At 44.6% G+C, this 17,618-nt stretch overlaps 1 long non-coding RNA gene across 2 annotated transcripts in view; it reads right to left on the bottom strand.

Moving 5' to 3' along the window:
• The window catches only part of LOC148056216 (uncharacterized), a 38,790-nt gene extending 29,015 nt beyond the window's left edge, over positions 1–9,775 (bottom strand). The window contains exons 1-3 of one of the 2 annotated variants that reach the window (XR_015703779.1): positions 9,641–9,775; positions 7,189–7,329; positions 2,641–2,736 (exon numbers count right to left, since the gene is read on the bottom strand). This is a non-coding gene — a long non-coding RNA (uncharacterized LOC148056216). Of the gene's footprint in view, positions 1–2,049; positions 2,737–7,188; positions 7,330–9,640 lie in introns of those variants that run through there. The other variant, XR_015703778.1, reaches the window with a different exon arrangement.
• Between the last annotated feature and the right edge of the window lie 7,843 nt (positions 9,776–17,618).

Here is a 17,618-nt window from a genome sequence, read left to right as displayed (position 1 = left end):
TCAGTCGAATTTTCTTTGTTACAACATTAAGCTATCCACACCCCAAAACTGACAGTCTGTGCCCTGACACAGGAGCATCTTGCAGATGGCGTCTACAGCAATCACCAAACAGACTGCAAAGTTGCAGGCACTGTGCAGCTCCACTGCATTTGGCAGCAGCGTTGCTGACCGCCTAGGGAACAACAGGACGCGGGCTGGCTCTTAGCTTGGCTTCCCAGTGAAAGGAGCCCATGTGCGTTTCAAACTAATCCAGTCACCAATTCGCTGTTCCTGAGGAATTTTGGTTTGTGCTAGCATAAATGCTGCAATACTGAGATTTTCAAGGTCTTCAATCTGTGATGTGTTCAGAGCTGCAACTTGAACAGGAAAACAGAACGATACTGCTCACATTATGCCAATGCCTTGTTCAGCGCATGCCAACTATTTACCTCAATTAAAAGGAGCAATTTGCTATGCAGTATTCTTAAAGTCACCAAGCTCCAGAAGAGCAGCCCTGCAAATACTGGCCAGAATCCAAAAACACTCCATTATAAAAAAATCTTACTCTAATAGAGAACTATACTAATGCATATACATGAAGTTTCATAACTTAAATTCATATTCTGTAGCTTCCATCCCATCAAATTAGACAGAGTTCACAAATGCAATTATTTGAGATTCCAATGCAATACATGAACTTCATTATATCTGTATATTTTACCTTCATTAACAGAAAATCTGACCATCCAGTTTGATTTCAAGACCTCTGAAATTCTTCACATATCAAAAGCCACTAGTTTTTTTGATAAGTCAACTCAGTTTTCTGCTCTATGTTTTGTGTTCATCATAAAGTAATGAACTACATTCAATAGCAATGGACCATCTAATCCCAAAATCCTCTCTCGAACAATAGCCAAGAACAAGCGTTCCCATTTTCAACTTCTTTATACTTTAGCCAGGCTCCTAATAGTCACTTTATATGGTTTAACTGAAGTTTAAAAAGTATTCTCCTCTGGGGTTTTTATTTGTTGTTGTTTGGGTTTTCTTTTTAAAAAAAAACCTACCAAATTTATTGCATGTGTCAGAAGCTTCCTTGCCCCATTTTTATTTTTATTATCCATAGCAATATTATGACTTGCCCTCTGCCTCAGTTTCCCTAATGGGTAACACTTACTCAGGTGATCACATCGTAATTACTGTGATGGCATAACTAACAATCACTGTTCTAGCCATTAAAGCATTTCATTGTTTCACATCATCGATTTCTTCTCTGAAGTAATTAAGAGCATGAAAGACAGGAATGAGCCTCATTAGCTCCCACAAGTACAGGCATCCTCCAGCTCTTTCATGAACTTTTCCAAGGAGCAACAACTCACTATATGTACACACAGGCATGTAAAACAGCAGCGGGTTGTTTGCTGCAGACAGATTGCATTCCCTGCTCCCCTTCCACATTCTGCGTAGCTCAGCAAGCTCATTGATCTCTCTGATGGCTGTCTTATGTGCAGCACCAAGCACAACAGGCATTACTTTTGTACTAAGCTCACTAGATGATATCCTAACAAAAATCCTGTGTTCCAACCTGTACGAATTGGAGAGATTGGGAGAGAAATGCAGTGGAGGGAGCTACACAGAGCTATCAGCTCTAGCTTCTCTCCCTTTCCCTTAAAACCCATTGACAGTCTCTCAGAATAAAGTAAGCCATTTGCTGGATGTCCCTTATCTTATTGTACATCAATTTGCTGAAACATTCATGGGATCACTACGCATTTCATTTACCCTTAAGGCCAACCCTTCTGCTTATTAAATTAAGAAGATGAATGAGAGATTTGCTCTCTTGCTAGCAGCCCCAGGGATTCATTAGTCAAGTAAATGATTGCACTTGCCTCAAGTTATGCTACTGCAATGTTTGTAATGTGTCCTCTGATCTCAGCTCCCCATACACTTTTTGGAAACAAGGTTGGCTTTCAGACAGGTCACATTTAATTCCAGTCATTTGACTTCAGCAGATAGAAATAAAGGCCTCGAGTTCACTCTCCTATTCCCTTTCTTTGCTCAGCCCTCCAAACATTTCACAGAACAGACACACAAGGGGAATCAAGAACTACACGTAAACTACCAGTATTCATCTCATTTACGTCCGTATCAAGCACAGTTACCATTTTAGTGCTGACATAAAGTACAGATTTGGGTACATAGTGGCACACGGAAGTAACCTAACTGCACTGGGCAGAAGGGAGCATTTCCACCCCAAGTTAGACCATTAATTAAGCACGGAGGTAACCGTTAACAAGCTCCTTTTTGCCTTCCAGAAAGGAGCTGGCTCTGGGTAACTGCCTCCAGAGGACATCAGCATTTCTGTATGCAATATTAGGAAAGCAGGAAGAAAATGGCATCGCAGAAAAAGGTTAAAATTCACATCCCAGTTAAAGTACATCGAAGCGTAGAGGGGAAGGGGGTTGGACCCAAATGAACTCCAGGGAATAATTGTCCCCAATTTTGCAGGATTATTCCATGAAAAGTAGAATCTGGATGAACAAGTCCCACCAGCACAGTTGGGCGAGCACTTCAGCAGTGTGATAAGCATCATAGAAGATATATCCTCTGGCAAGCTACAGGAAGATAAGCAAATGGAAGATTGCACATCTTTAAGTCACTTACAGGTTGTGCTGTCTTGGATGTGGACTACTGGAAACACAGCCTTGCCACATTTAACACTAGGGAAGTATTACAGCAAAAGGCACAGTGGTAATGGACCTGCAATGAAGCATATTCCAGTTTTTAGCAATGACAATAGCAGGAACCATGGTACTTGTCACCCAATACAACGCCTAGAGATGCCCAGGTGACTGTGCACTCTGCTACAAAGCTAGACAAGTGAGTCTGAAACATCAGGCATTGGGAAAACTGCCCAGTTTGTGAGAGTTTCCCAGCAAATCCATAACCAACCAGAGATGAAAGATAGAGACTTCGGGGCTGCTCTCTTCCCAGCATTGCACCTAAGTAAAGCAGCGCAGCAGGCAAACACTCAGAAATGCTCACTCCCATGAAATGCATCACAACTGCAGTAGGAAAGGGATGCTCTCCACAGCCTGGGAAAGGAGAAGAGTACGTGCACTGCCCACCAGAGCTACAGATGAGCGCACAAAAGGGAGGGACTAATCTAATGGCAACAGCAGTGAGAAGGAAATTAAGATGTCTGAGCTAACATAATTGTCCTCACTCTCCTTGCCATTGCTCATGAGTCAAGTGCTTATTTACCTCACAGCTTTGCCACAACTTTCTCACCTGACCTTCATTAAGTCATTTATCCCCTGTCTATAAATAAGAGTAACACAGCAATTCTGCTGCATCTGCACAGAGTAAAGGTTTTAGCCAGGACTGATTTCACAGGGCGAACATATTGAGAGTCCATTCAATACCAAAGACTTAAACAATATACTAAAAGATCAGGCCCCTTTTGTCCTTTTGTGTAAACTTGGTAAGGTGTAAGTAACTTTGTAAAATAAAGGAGTCTGCATATCAAAGGTTTCAATAGTAGCATCTCCTGGGTTGTAAAGCCTGACAGGCTGAAAGCAGGATGTGATAAGGGGGAACTGAAACAACGAGGTCAGGAGGGAGGAATGATTACATGTCCAAAGGAATAGTTACTTGTCTGCCTAAAACCAGTTTTGGACAGTTGAGGCTTTAGAAACTTGTCCATAATCTCATCATGCAAATTACTAACCAATCATTGTAAAGAGAATGAGCTTTGCAGTCTTAGTGTGTAAATAGATCGTGGAAGTCCAGTTTGGTGTGCATGTTAGGAGGAGAGATCCCGCATGCACCCAGCACTGCAATAAACCAATGTCAGCTTTCTGAACTATCATTTGGTTTGGAGAATTTTCTTGGTTAATATTTTCGGTAACAGAATTTGGTCACCCAGATGGGACCAGCTCTCCGGAATCTTGACAGACCAGGGGAATTGTGAGGACTCCAGTGTGCACCAGACTATTTTCGGGAAGACCTTCCAATTCCCTGGTCGGGTGAGTTTCCGTGACAGCTATCTGGGAGATTAACAACATTGGTTATGGGTATTTGTCACTTACAAGTAAGTTGTATCTGAGTCAAGTACACGTTTGTAAGCTATTGGTATTGAAATTGAACTTACTGTGCACGGTTCTGGGTTAGAGTCCCACCTGAGCTGTGTAATCTGTACGCTATTATGGGGATGCCCGGAGTCTCGATTTTGGGTATCGGCAACTTTGTCAGATTTTGTGGTAATTTTGAACTCTGAACTTTATTGGATTTTGTTTGCTGATTTTGTTTGGGTATTGGTAATTTTGAATTTTATCAGATTTTGTGGTAATTTTGAACTTGGAACTCTATCGGATTTCTGAGGGCTCTCCCTTGGGTTGTATATTAAGACATTGGAGCAAGTTTGGGGTTGATCCCCTAACTCAGAAAAAGTTAGTAAAATATTGTAATCATTGGTGGCCTGTGTACACCTTAAAGCATCAGGAAAAAATGGCCTAAAAATGGAAATTTAAATTATAATACAATATTACAGCTGATGTTATTTTGCAGATGTGAAGGGAAATGGGATGAGATACCATATGTGGATTTGTTCTTTGCATTACGGGATAATTATGATGTGCATAGAAAATGGCTTGATTGCAGGTGAAAATAATGTATTAGCATTAGAGACAGAAAACAAGAAATGGCCTAAGCATTGTTGCTCAGAGGATCAATGTGCTTTCTGCAAGCAGAAGGGACACTGAAAAAGAGAACATCCACAATTAAATCAGCAGGAGAGGGTGCTGAGGCAGGCTGTTAACATGATGACATTAGATTCAGATTGAAGCAGACCAGGGGAAGAATCGAAACCCTCCCTAACAGAACCCCTGGTTATAGTAAAGTTGGGGAATGAGAAAATAAAAATTTTAGTAGACACGGGAGCTACTTATTCAGTATTGAATACATGCAAGAGTAATTTAAGTAATCAAAACACATCAATTATTGGTGCTACAGGGCAGAAAGAAAATCAGCTGTTTTTTTCAGCCTTTGAAGTCTGGAATTGTTAAAAGGGTGTTAACGCATCAATTTCTCTATATACCAGATTGCCCTATGCTGCTATTAGGAAGAGATATATTAAGTAAACTGAATGCACAAATTACTTTTGCAAAAGGGAAAATCCAAATCCACATCCCTGAAAATAAAGCTTTAGATGCTCAAGTTTTTATGCTATGGAAGGAAGCCGAGTTGCAGGAGATACCAGAAGTTGAAAACACGGTAACACCTCTTGTATGGGCTTCAGGAACACCAGGACAATCCCAAACAGCAGAACCGGTAATCATCCAGCTAAAGCGGGACACCGGATCAGTAAGACGGAAACAGTACCCAGGTAAACTAGAAGCTAGAAAGAGGTTAGAATCCTTAATGGAACAATTAATAAATTTGGGGTTTTTGAGAGAGTGCCAATCAGAATACAACACTCTGATATTGCCAGTTAAAAAGCCACACTCAGAAGAAGATAGATTGGTTCAAGACTTGAGGGCTATAAATCAAATTATGCAGGATGTCCACCCGGTAGTGGCAAACCTGTACACTACCTAAAAGATGCATTCTTTTGTCTTCAGCTAGCAGCTGAGAGTCAAGATCTGTTTGCTTTTGAATGGGAAAGCCCTAAGACCAGTAGAAAAATTCAATTTTGCTGGACAGTATTACCACAAGGATTTAAGAATAGCCCTACAATCTTTGGGAATCAATTAGCCAAAGAATTAGAAGGCTGGCAAAAGATGCATGTGGAGCTGAAAGCAACCAGCATCCTAAATCCAGCAACCTTCCTAACTACGATTCTGGTGGAGAAGAATTAATTCATGACTGCTTGCAGATGATGGAACAAACGTACTCCAGCAGATACCGATGGACAATGTGGACTGGGATCTGTTTGTAGATGGTAGTAGCTTTATGCAGGATGGAATACAAAAAGCAGGATATGCAGTGGTAACCATTAAAGAAGTAATTGAGGCTAAAGCTCTGCCATCCAACACATCTGCCCAGAAAGCAGAGCTCATAGCCCTCCTAAGAACATTAGAATTGTCAAAAGACAGAATTGTTAATATACGGACAGATTCAAAGTTTGCCTTTGTGGTAGTCCATGCTCACGGGGCCATTTGGAAGGAGGGGGGACCCTCCAACTTCTCAAGGATCCCCAGTCAAATACGGCCCAACGATCCAACAATTATTACAAGCAATAAATCTGCCTAGACTACTGGCAATCATGCATTGCAAGGCACATCAACTGGGAAAGAGTCCTGTGCGTATAGGAAATTGACTGGCAAATAAAACTGCAAAAGAAGCAGCTGAAAGTCGAATATTGTTAGTTTTACCGGAAAAGGTCCAGAGGCTGGGACCTAAAGAGTCCACAGTATACACCAGAAGATGATCAATTGGCTAATCTACTGAAGGCAAATAAAAACCCAGAACAGTGGTGGGTAACTCATTCACATCAAGTAATAGTTACACAGTAAATTATGTGTGAATTGGCTAATAGACAACACCAGGCAACTCACTGGGGAACTGAGACAATGGTGGAGGCATTGTAGTATGAATGACTGGGATAGCCAAAAGCACAGTGAAGAAATGCAAATTATACTTGAAGAACAATCCTCACTTACTCTGAAGACTTTTATCAGGGGTAACAAAGAGAGAAAACAGTCCAGGAGATTATTGGCAAATAAACTTTTCTGAATCACCGTGACAAAATGGGTACCAGTATATATATCACAGCAGGATCAAACCAGGGTGCTCGGAAACTTTCCCTTGTCGCACCAACAAAGCAAAAGAAGTAGCAAAGGTATTACTTAAGGAAATAATACCGAGATTTGGGGTACCTGTAGGACTATGTTCAGATAGGGGCCTGCACTTCATAGCAGAAGCTGTTCAAAATTTAGCTAGCATGTTAGGGGTAAAATGGGATCTCCATACCCCATGGAGACCTCAATCACGTGGGAAAGTAGAAAGAATGAATCAAAGCCTGAAGGGAAAATGAGTAAAATTTGCCAAGAGGCTCAGATAACGTGGCCAGGTGCTTTACCTTTAGCTTTGCTACAAATACACATCTAGCCTAAAACTAAAGAGAAGGTTAGTCCTTTTGAAATCATATATGGTAAACCCTATCAGGTAACAGAAACAGAAGTTAATCCTGAAGTCGTAGGAAAACATTACCTGAAAGAGTATGTTGTCTCTCTGGGAAAGGTTCCGTCCTCTCTCAGGTACATCACTGTGAGCGCACCGCTATCCCTGGACGTGCCTGTGCATCAATACCAACCCAGAGACTGGGTATATCTGAGGATGCGATTGGAAGAACTGTTGAAAGAAAGATGGAAAGGGTCTTTCCGGGTTTTACTCGTCACCTACACGGCTCTCAAGCTAGAGGGAGTCAGCCACATCACCAGAATGGACTGTCAAATGAGAAGGACCTTTATGCTTAAAATTAACTCAGGAATCATGAAATTCTGGATTATATCTCTTGCGGTAATGTCAGGAAGTGCAGAAGTTGATACAGACGGAGAGGCCAACATAGACATGGACGAAAATTTAATTTTAACTTTAATAGAAGGGTTTGGTAGAATGCATAATATTACCAGTTACAGGATGTATCCCAGTTCCCCATTCAGCTAGTCAACCTATCCCATGTGGTATTATACCGATGAACTCATCCTTATGGGAAGATTATGATAGGATCACAGAAGCCTCTAGACAAGCTAGTGCTACCCACTATTTAGATAAGGAGAATAGAGGAGAACCATTGAGAAAAATATATTGAAGTAGTAAGAAAAATCTAACTACTTCCAAAGCAGGGATTGATACCAAAGATTTAAACAATTTACTAAAAGATCAGGCCCATTTTGTCCTTTTGTGTAAATTTGGTAAGGTGTAAGTAACTTTGTAAAATAAAGGAGTCTGCATGTCAAAGTTCTCAATAGTAGCAACTCCTGGGTTGTAAAGCCTGACAGGCTGAAAGCAGGATGTGATAAGGGGGAACTGAAACAACGAGGTCAGGAGGGAGGAACGATTACATGTCCAAAGGAATAGTTACATGTCTGCCTAAAACCAGTTTTGGATGGTTGAGGCTTTAGAAACTTGTCCATAATCTCATCATGCAAATTACTAACCAATCATTGTAAAGAGAATGAGCTTTGCAGTCTTTGTGTATAAATATATCATGAAAGTCCAGTTTGGTGTGCATGTTAGGAGGAGAGATCCCGCATGCACCCAGCGCTGCAATAAACCAATGTCAGCTTTCTGAACTATCATTTGTTTTGGAGAGTTCTCTTGATTACTATTTTCAGTAACACATTTGAAAAGTACAAAAGAATGGAAGAGGGTTTTTTTCTGCTTTGCCACTGATTTCAAATGTATGTTTGGTCAAACTGTGGCCAGTCATCAGCTACTGCTTAGGTGAAACCACATACTAGGTCCCTCTAGGAGTAAAGCTACATTTGCTTAAAGCAGTATCAGGACACAGTCCACACTCCAGGGAAGGACAGGAGGCAAGCCTGGTAAGTTTTGTATATGCAAGTTCTCCCAGTCACCAAGCAGCATAATCAGGACAAAGAATAACCTTGGAATAGCCTGTTACGCAGCAGAGTATTTTATGGCAGCCACAGATAGCTGCAAAACGCCCTTCCCCTTACCACTGTCTTCTTGCTTTAAAGGCAATCATGAATCCTACACCCCTATTTCTCTTGGGCATCCCCACTCAGGAAAGGGCTCTTGGTCCTAAATAGGTGGTTCTGCATGACAAAAGGCAAGAGAGAGGAAATACTCAGCCTGTGAAGGGTTAGGATGAATTACTCCTTGCCTGAAACAGGTGGGAGTTAATTACACTGTCACAAATGAGGAATCCGTCTTCCCATTCTAGCTTTGGATTTTGCCGACATCTAGAAGACTGATTTTGAACACAGCAACAGTCTCAGCAGCAGCAGCCAGAGCTGCTGAGGTATTTTGGCTCACATGAGCTGCAAACCCAGGGAGGCTCCAACTCGGAAGAGCCCCCCGGCCTTTTTAGGTTTACACACATTTGATCCTATTTAGAGGGCTTTCAGCTCTGCTAACCGCACATGAGCCACCTCACGGAGAGCACAGATCCTGAGACGCCCCAGCGGGCATGAACGCACCAAAGCTTGGTCGAGGGGGGCGGCTGTCCAACACACTCGGCCGTGGGGTAGAGAGGCAGATTTGCAGCATTTAGTAGAGGAATTATATATTCGAGGTCTTCGATCTCCGCTGCTCTGAAGGGACCCCCGCTCCCCCCCAGGCAAGTGTTTTTCCTTGCACCAACCCCTCTGGCGGGGCTCCGGGGCTGCCCGCAGAGCGCAGTCCGGGGGATGCAGGGACCCCGGGCACTGAGGCGCTCGGCTCCCGTCACCACCTCCACCCGCGAAGCCTCGCCCGCCGCCCTTCCGCGCCAAGCACAAACGCAAGGGGCTGCCGCCACCTAGCGGGCCTCCCGCCGCCTAGCGGCCCCGACCGCCCCGGCCCTCAGCCGCTGCGGGGCGCCGGCCTTCGCCCAGCCCCGGCCTCTCAGGCGGGCGGGCACCGCTGCTCGTTGGCACCCCCACGGCCCAGGCGGGGCCCGCAGCCCCGGACAACCCCCCGCCGCCCAGCGCCTTACCTCCGGCTTACAGCCCTGCTTTCCTCCGGCCTCGGCTGGAGCCTTCTCCCGAAGCAGCAGTCCCTTCCCACGGGGAGCACCCAGGGTGGGACAGGCCAAACCCGGAGCAAGCCCCACCGGGCCCTTCATCCTCTCAAGCCACACAGGTGGAAAGCAGTGCAGCCTGCCAACCTTAAATCCTTATTGGAGCCACCTGGGCTGGCCCAGCCTCACCTGCAGCTGGGACTGAGCTAATTGCAAGGTCACATCAAGGGGCAGAGGAGGCATTTGGGGGTGCCCTGGCAGCAGCCCCTCACCTGCCATGGGTGATCTCCGTCCTCTGAAGGGATCCCCCTCCGCCCCGAGCTAGGGGAATGGGGTGCTGCGCAGGCTGCCCACACCCTCTGCTCCTTAAAGAGCAAACCTCCCGCTTCCCCTTGGTGGGGAAGCTGGGGCACGTAGGATTCAGTGTGGCCAAGGCCAGATTTTGGTGGTAACAGTAAAAAGAGAATGGCAAAGAAATTTTCTGGAGAGGCTAAGGAAGAGTGGTGGGTGCTCCTCTTTCCTACTTCAGGATTAAGTACTAGATGTGTTCCCAGTCTGATGGCTTCCGAAGGTGCAAGAGGAAAAGCTGTGTCTTAGGAAAAGGCCATGGGAGGCAATTGTGCCGCTCCTAAAATGTGGGACAACACAGGACCCCGAAGACTCTCTTTGATATCACAAGAGGAACCTAAACTCCAAGGCTGTATGGGTCACTCCAGCGTTTCTGGTTGTCCTAGCTAAAGGACAAGACAAAATTAAAAGTAGGAGCCAGGGCTATATGTGGAAACATGAAGGAAAGGCAGGTGCCATGAGAAAAATGGATGTAATTAAAAAGACACTGCTCTGGGTAGTAGGATTTTGGAGAGAGCTGCATGGACGTAGACAGTGGAGGAAAAGTCAAAGATAAAAGATAAATGTGGAAGAATTATGACAGCATAAATATGTTACTTCTGCTGCAAAAGCACTTACGTGTTATTTCAGACAACAGCCTCTGCAGTTTTGTACAGAGTACATCTGCAAGGGCTCTTCTGTGTGCCTCTGCCTGAAATCTGCACAGCATGGGCTTGTTCAAAAAGCTTTTGAGATTACTTTCTTATCCCGAGAACAAGGAAGGGATTCGTTCCAGGTACAGAGCATTAGCTGCAAGTCACAAAATTCAGTAGCTAATATCACTAGGAATCAAAGTATTTTTAACAGGGTTGATGTTAGTAATTTTAGGGTGTCTTCTGAAGAGACACATAAAAGGAACTACAAGGATTTAGACTAAAGTCTCCTCTGCAGCTAGTGGAAAATTCCAAGAAATCTTCCATTATGTTGAGTTTAATGTCTGCAATACAAAGCCTTGAACATACCAGACATCACCTGGCCCAGAGCGCCCAGTCAGACAATCACATTTCTTAGTGGGACTCAGATGGGGGACATTCAGGGAATTATCTAAGGAGGGAAGACCTGCAAATTGTGAGATTGCTCTGCCGTGGTCTAATGTTGGTTCACACATCTCTTCTGGGACACTGATATTGGCTGGCAGTGGTGGTTTTGCTTCAGGCATCTCTGCAATATTGCAGGGCAAGGTTGTTCTTTTGCCTCGGTGTCATCTCTGTGATGGAGCTTCAGCAGCAGTGACAGCAGTGCCACCAAGTCTAGCATCTCAAGAGTGGCCCTGATTTTGCTAGGCGTGAAGTTAGCTTCAGGTTTGTGTTGTGGTGGTCTGACAAGGCAAAGGGACACCTTGATGCAAGGCAGACAGTGAAATTATGAGTCGAAGGGCTGATGTTGCTCCAGGTGGTTACACTGCAGCATTTGTGTGCATTGTATCGTAGGACTGAAGCTTGTTTTGTGGGACAAAACCCAAAAGCTGTCAGTGTTTTGCCTAGGGTTGCATCCTACCTCACACACCCTGCTAAAAGGTGAGTGATAACAGAAACCACCCGCACATTATTAGCCAGTCAACAATTTTGTGATGACAGTCAGAGACTGAGAACAGCACTGGGAGACAGATATGCAATTCCTGATTACTTCAAAAAGGAAAAGCAACGTAAAACTGGTGTAACACAGTGTACAGTAACAGCAGTTGCATACTTCTCCCTAATTCAGGGTGCCCTGTGAGCCTCAGATGAGTTGTAACCAGATCACACACACCTGTACTCCTGCTGGCCTCAGAGCCTTGCAGCACAATGCCTGCTGGTTAATGTGAATCCCTGGTGAGGAGGGAGATGCTCAAATCGCCATCTTGCCTGGTGGCTCAGTTTTTGGAGGCTGATGCCACCTCACACCTTCAAATTGCCCTCAGAGTTCCCACTCCTCACAGCTCCCTGAGCTCTGCCCAATGTGCCCTCAAGCTTTCTGCTATGTTTTTGGTAGGCAATTTGTACGGTCAAAAAGGTTGATCATACTGCTGTAATTAAGATGATGTCAATCTAGATTAAATGACTTTACTCATTTGCATGCCTGTTACAATCATCATCTTTGCTATAACAGCATTTGCCTCTGAAGCTGGTAGAAAATCTCTACTACTGCTGAGCTGTCCTGGAACGGGTGGGAAATTCTGATCCCACTGAGGAGGCGGTGATGGCAGTTTATGCAATGTACCACCTCGCCGACACCAGCACATCTGCATGCAGGCAAAAGCAGGAGGAAAGAATGCACCGAGGTTCAGGCAGCCCTTGAAGGCTGCAGAAAGACACAGGAGACTGAAGCCTTTCTCTGCATCCCAAAGGTGATACAGGGTTGTGTGTCCCTGGGGACCCAAAGTAGGTCTGTTTGTATAAAAGTCATCTTCTGTTTCTCAAAGACAAATTTGTGGTTGCCGTTTGTTTGCACTGCACACACCAAGGCGTGGCTCTGCTGTGTGCAAAGTCAAGAGCAAAGCAGGAGCACTGTAAGCAGGAGAGGGATGAAACGTCCTTCTGACCTTTTGCTCTTGAGGACAAAGGTACCATCCCTGGATCCGAATGCAAATATCTAAAGCAATTTCTGCTACTGCACTGGGCTGTGAGGGCGACAGAGGGGGAACTAAATTAAATTGAGTCGCCTGAACTGAGTTTCAGGCGGGTCAGGCTTAACAGGGCCAGAAAAGAAGTGATTTGTAATGTTCAGAGGAATGAAATCATAATACATTAGGGATGCTGTTTTATCCTGTATGATGTCTATACCTACTTTTTAAATGAATGCCTAGGTACCAATATTTGGGAGAGATGCTGGACGCAGCATGTATGGGGTTTTGCAATTTCTGGCTCCCACGTACTCCAGCAAGAAAGTAAAAGGAATATTTGTTGGCAAAAATACAACCACCTCCTTGGTCTGATGATCACTTTCTATTGCAGTTGCCATCTTCAGTAGGAGCTGAAAACTTTTTGAAGCTTGCAAGAGTATGTAACGCTGACCTTATTTTGGAATAATATCCATGTTTATAGTTCCTGTCACAGAAAGAATAGCCATGATTTCCTCTCCACTAATACACTGAGGTTTAAACTGAGCCTTGAGTTTCATGTGGTATATCTGAGAGTAGTGTCTCTGCGGTAGCCATGTCACTGCTCCCCAGACCTGTCAACATCCCGTGCATGTACACACTGCATCACTGATATCTGTATAGCTACAGAAACAAAATCTGTTTGTCTGCAGGCCTTTTTCCTGTGTTGAGTTGAGTTACTGGTGAATGTTGTGAAATTTCAATGAAAGGGTAGGATTGGAGAGCTGTACTGATCTTGGTGATTTTGAGAACTCTCGTCGTCCCATCATACCAGTAAAGCTGTAGTGAGAGTGCACAAATGTCTGTTCAGACTCCCATCACAAATGATGGACTCATCTAAAAAGCAGATTAAATAAAGAGAAGGAAAAATATTTTACTTTGTATTTTGATTTGCTTTGCTTTCAGGTAAAAAAACCTGGCAGGCTCCCATCATCTGAGCAATATCATTTGCTACTAGGAGAAGGATTTGTTCATGTCTATGGGCTAGTCCAGAGAAAAGAAGCTCTGAGCAGCAGAGACCCTCCTCTAGCTGTAGCACACAGTGCCCGTGGCTTAAGTCCCACGTTGAAGCCCCATGGTTAGAATCTATTATTATTACAATGGGATTTTGTTTTACTGTACCTATTTATTAAAAATTGAGATCACAGCTCTCAGTCTAGGATCACCAGGGCAGGTGCATTTTTACCCAGCTAGGAAATCCATGGCTGAGAATTGTGTGGTGTGCAGTGGGTGGTGTGTGCAGTGGGTGACTTGTGGCCTCCCATCTCCTGAGCCCTGAATTCAAACCATGGTGGATAATGAATGAAAATAAGTTTGTGTCTGTGCTTTGTTTTACAGCACAGGAGTCCTGGGTTTGGTCTCTTGCAGGCATTAACACAGTTTAGTGCTCTTGGGCAAAGGACACATCAGGGGGGAGCGCAGCACAGAGGGGTACGGGCTCTGCGGCTCGCAGGGGTTTGCAGTGGGAGAGGACAGGGTGCCAGCACATCGCCAGCACTGCAGATGTGCAGGGGGGACTGGGAAAAGAGAAGATATATGATGGATGATGGATGGATGGATGGATGGTAGAGGCATACCGGCACATACTTGCACGTGCTATACCATCCCTTGTTTTCACAAGCTCAGCAACATACGCAAACATAAAGGGAGAAAACGAGCACTCCAACCTTTGTGACGATGCGTTAGAGTGCTGTGCTATGCAACTCACATTACTTCTCCATCCATCTTTTTCGTTTTCATCCCTAAAGTTCATACACGTATGCTGGCACTTGCATATCTACTTTCAGTTGCTGGCTGGAGTTCCCTTTTTGTGGTTACTTCTGTGGAAGACACAGTACTCTGCAACGTCCAGAAGGTGGCAAGCTTTCAATTCACATTGCTCTGTGCTTCCACTCGTTTTCCCAAAGCAAAGAATTTGAGGAAAGCTAGGACTACAGAGCCCTGTTTGTTCTGGGGTGAAAGCCTGTGTCCAAGTATATGCGTGTGAGACAGAGGGAGAATTGCCCGTGACTGATTAGCAGTGTCAATGACAGGGGAAGCAGTGTTCTGCTACAGACAGTCACAGATAACAGGCCATTCGGTTTGTCATCCTCCAGGGCAAGGCACCGGGAGACAGGCTGCAGCATTTTCCCAAGCTTTCTGAATACACTGATTTTGCCACAGCATTCTGCATTAAGAGGTGGGTCAAATCCATTCCTATCAAAAGAGAACAAAACCAAGATGGTTTTGAGAAAATCATGTTCTCCCTCTGCATGTTGGCATACATGCATTTAATTTCCTCCATGCTATCCCATTTAGTGGAAGCAGTATTTAGCCACACAGACATGTCCTTGCAGGGTGACAGCAGAAATCACGTGTTTCTGAGCACTGGCATCCATGTATTGTGCAGATATAGCTGGCGCTGAACTGAAGGACCCCACTTTGTTTTACAGAAGGCCTACTCCAGTCACCCTCCAAATGATATATGGGCTACGGCTCTGGCAAGGGAGGCCAGGCAGCCAGCTTTGTGAGCAGCTATGCCAGTGACCTGCCAGGCTGTTCCCTTCGACAAGGGCAGCTTCCCCTCCTGCTCTTTGCTGATTTAGGCTGTAACGTCTTTGGTTCAGGCACTGTCCCATATGATGTGCTTTGTAACAGAGCCTGTGACATTCCTGTTCTATTTCAAGGTTCTGAATGTCACTGGCAGGCAAGAGGGACCTGGGATGGCAGCAGAGCTTCATGGCAGGTTGGCATCTCCTCAGAGCTGTGCCATCTCGTAGGTGAATCCCTTCCCTGCAATGGCAGCGTGTGCTGCTCAGAAGGAAACCTTCAGAGTGGTTTCTCAAGCTTTTCTGACACTGCAACACCGAAGGCAAAGGAGATGAAAAAAACTCATTTCTTCCAGACAGGCTTAAATTCGGAGCATGTAAAACCAAAAAAAAGTCCAGGTAAGCAAAAAAACCTCAGCTACCCACGTGACAGTAAGGAACGCAGGGGTGGTAATTACTACTTGGGTCAAGTGTTAACTATTAATTTAGGATCAGCTTAGGATGAAGCCTTGGCACTTGCTCTGTTTCTCTTTCCTAGTGAAAGCAACTTTCAAGGTAGACGGTTAACAAAAATAAGACAAGCATGACAGCATCCCTCCTCTGCTGGCACTGCAGCAGAATGAATTTCCCCTTAGCTCCCGCAATGAGTAGGTGTGGTGGTGTTTCACGGTTTTTACAGATTCAACCAATTTTTTAGGCCACTGATAAAAAACACGTGGAGTGTAGCTCAGGTTACCTCAAACATGTCTTCAAGAAAAGCACCATGCCAAGAATCACTTTTACACATCCCTGCTTCCTACATCATCCAAAATGAGGAATAAAATTCTATTTCCCTCTTTCTTCTGCCTCTAACCAACTGCAAGCTGCTGGTGACATCACCAAACACAGAAGTGGAGCTAGAGACACTCAAAAATATTATTACAGCCTTTATGTGCACTTGGGGGTGCATAATTGCATATAATACATGGTTAATAAAACCTACGGCCCAGTCTGTTCTTCTTCCCTTTGCAGAGCCCTTCCTACAGTACAGAATTTATTTTCCTGAGATCTTCATCCTTTCCCCAACACTTCCCCTCGCCCTATGAAATCTCTCCCAGTTGGAAAATATATTTAAATACGCTATTTGAAAAGGTAACCAAGGCAGTCCAAAAGAAATAGCTGCTAACAGGCAGGGAATTACCCTTCACATTGCTGAAAAAACAACCCCTTGAAACCAGTGTGGGATGCCTTTGCAGAGTGGGGCAACTTTCACCAGAGCTGCTTCCGACGATCCCAGCCTGAGACCACTGTTACTCATGGCAGCATTCAACTGGCTTCTGTTAATTGTGTCAGACTGAGCAGTAATAGGCAACAGCTTCTCCTATTCAAGAGCTCTCCTTTGTGGAGAAATCTCTCCTGCTTTTCAGGGCATATATGAAACACTTGGGAGCAGCACTGGCAACCCTCCAGCAGCTCACAGATTCCCTCCTGTGCCTGGAGGGCTTTGTATTCCTGTCTCTTACTGCTCCACAAAAGTGTGTGAGCTGGAGGTAATGGCATCACTGGGGGTGCTCTCAGTCTACCATGGATCCTCTTCTGCTATATGTTACCAGGAGCAGAAGGTGGGAATTAATGTCTCATCTCCCGGCAGTCCCTCCATTGGTAGTCACTGACTTATTCTCCACTTCCCTATCTAGATAGCCTATAGAAGGTGGGGTTAGTCCAAACTGGAGAGACTAAGAAAGATGGAGCCTAAGCACTGTATAACCTAATGGGTAGACTTGTGAGAGCTATAAGATGAGCTCTGCTTTGGCAGAGGAGAGACACAAACCCAGGCTTCCATAGCCCCCTTGCATTCACATTCACTTGCCACTGAGATATTGCAAAAAAGAAGAGAAAGCATTGTGACTCCAGCCATGACGGTGCTCCTGCAGCCAGAGCTCATCTGTGAATCCAGCCTGAATTAACAAGCAGCTTAGGGACCACTGAAACACATTTTTTGGCAAAATCACTATTTGACAATTAGAATATGAAATGATCCATGCAGGTCTGATGTGTAGCTTCAGGCCTTCTGAGAATCATCCTGAGAGCCTCGATAATAAGGTAAAGACAGAAAAAAGAGTCGGGCAGCTCTAAATTAAACTAGAGGCTGGACCGGTGTCAGCACTGGAGTATAAAAGATGTCACTGCAGGTTACCTCTGTAAATTCACACAATCCTCAGCTTTGCTCTGCAACACTTCCCTGCAGTTTTGAACCTGGGCCAGACCTTCCAATTTCAACTTCTAAATGTTTGATTTAATACCAACAATATAGGAAGGACCTCAAATGTATAGTTTTGGAGAGACTTTAAAAATAATAGTTTCCTTGAACCATAAAACCAATTACAGGAGTTATTCTATATTGACTTCTTCCCCTCTTGACAGTGCTTTATGTACTTAGATCTCTCTGAAGGTAAGTGCCCTCTGAACTACAGTAAAATGG

Source organism: Nipponia nippon, unplaced genomic scaffold (genome assembly GCF_047370975.1).
Source record: "Nipponia nippon isolate SJK-2023a ecotype South Korea unplaced genomic scaffold, ASM4737097v1 scaffold_16, whole genome shotgun sequence".
NCBI classification, from domain to species: domain Eukaryota; kingdom Metazoa; phylum Chordata; class Aves; order Pelecaniformes; family Threskiornithidae; genus Nipponia; species Nipponia nippon.
This window is presented reverse-complemented; position numbering and strand designations above follow the sequence as displayed.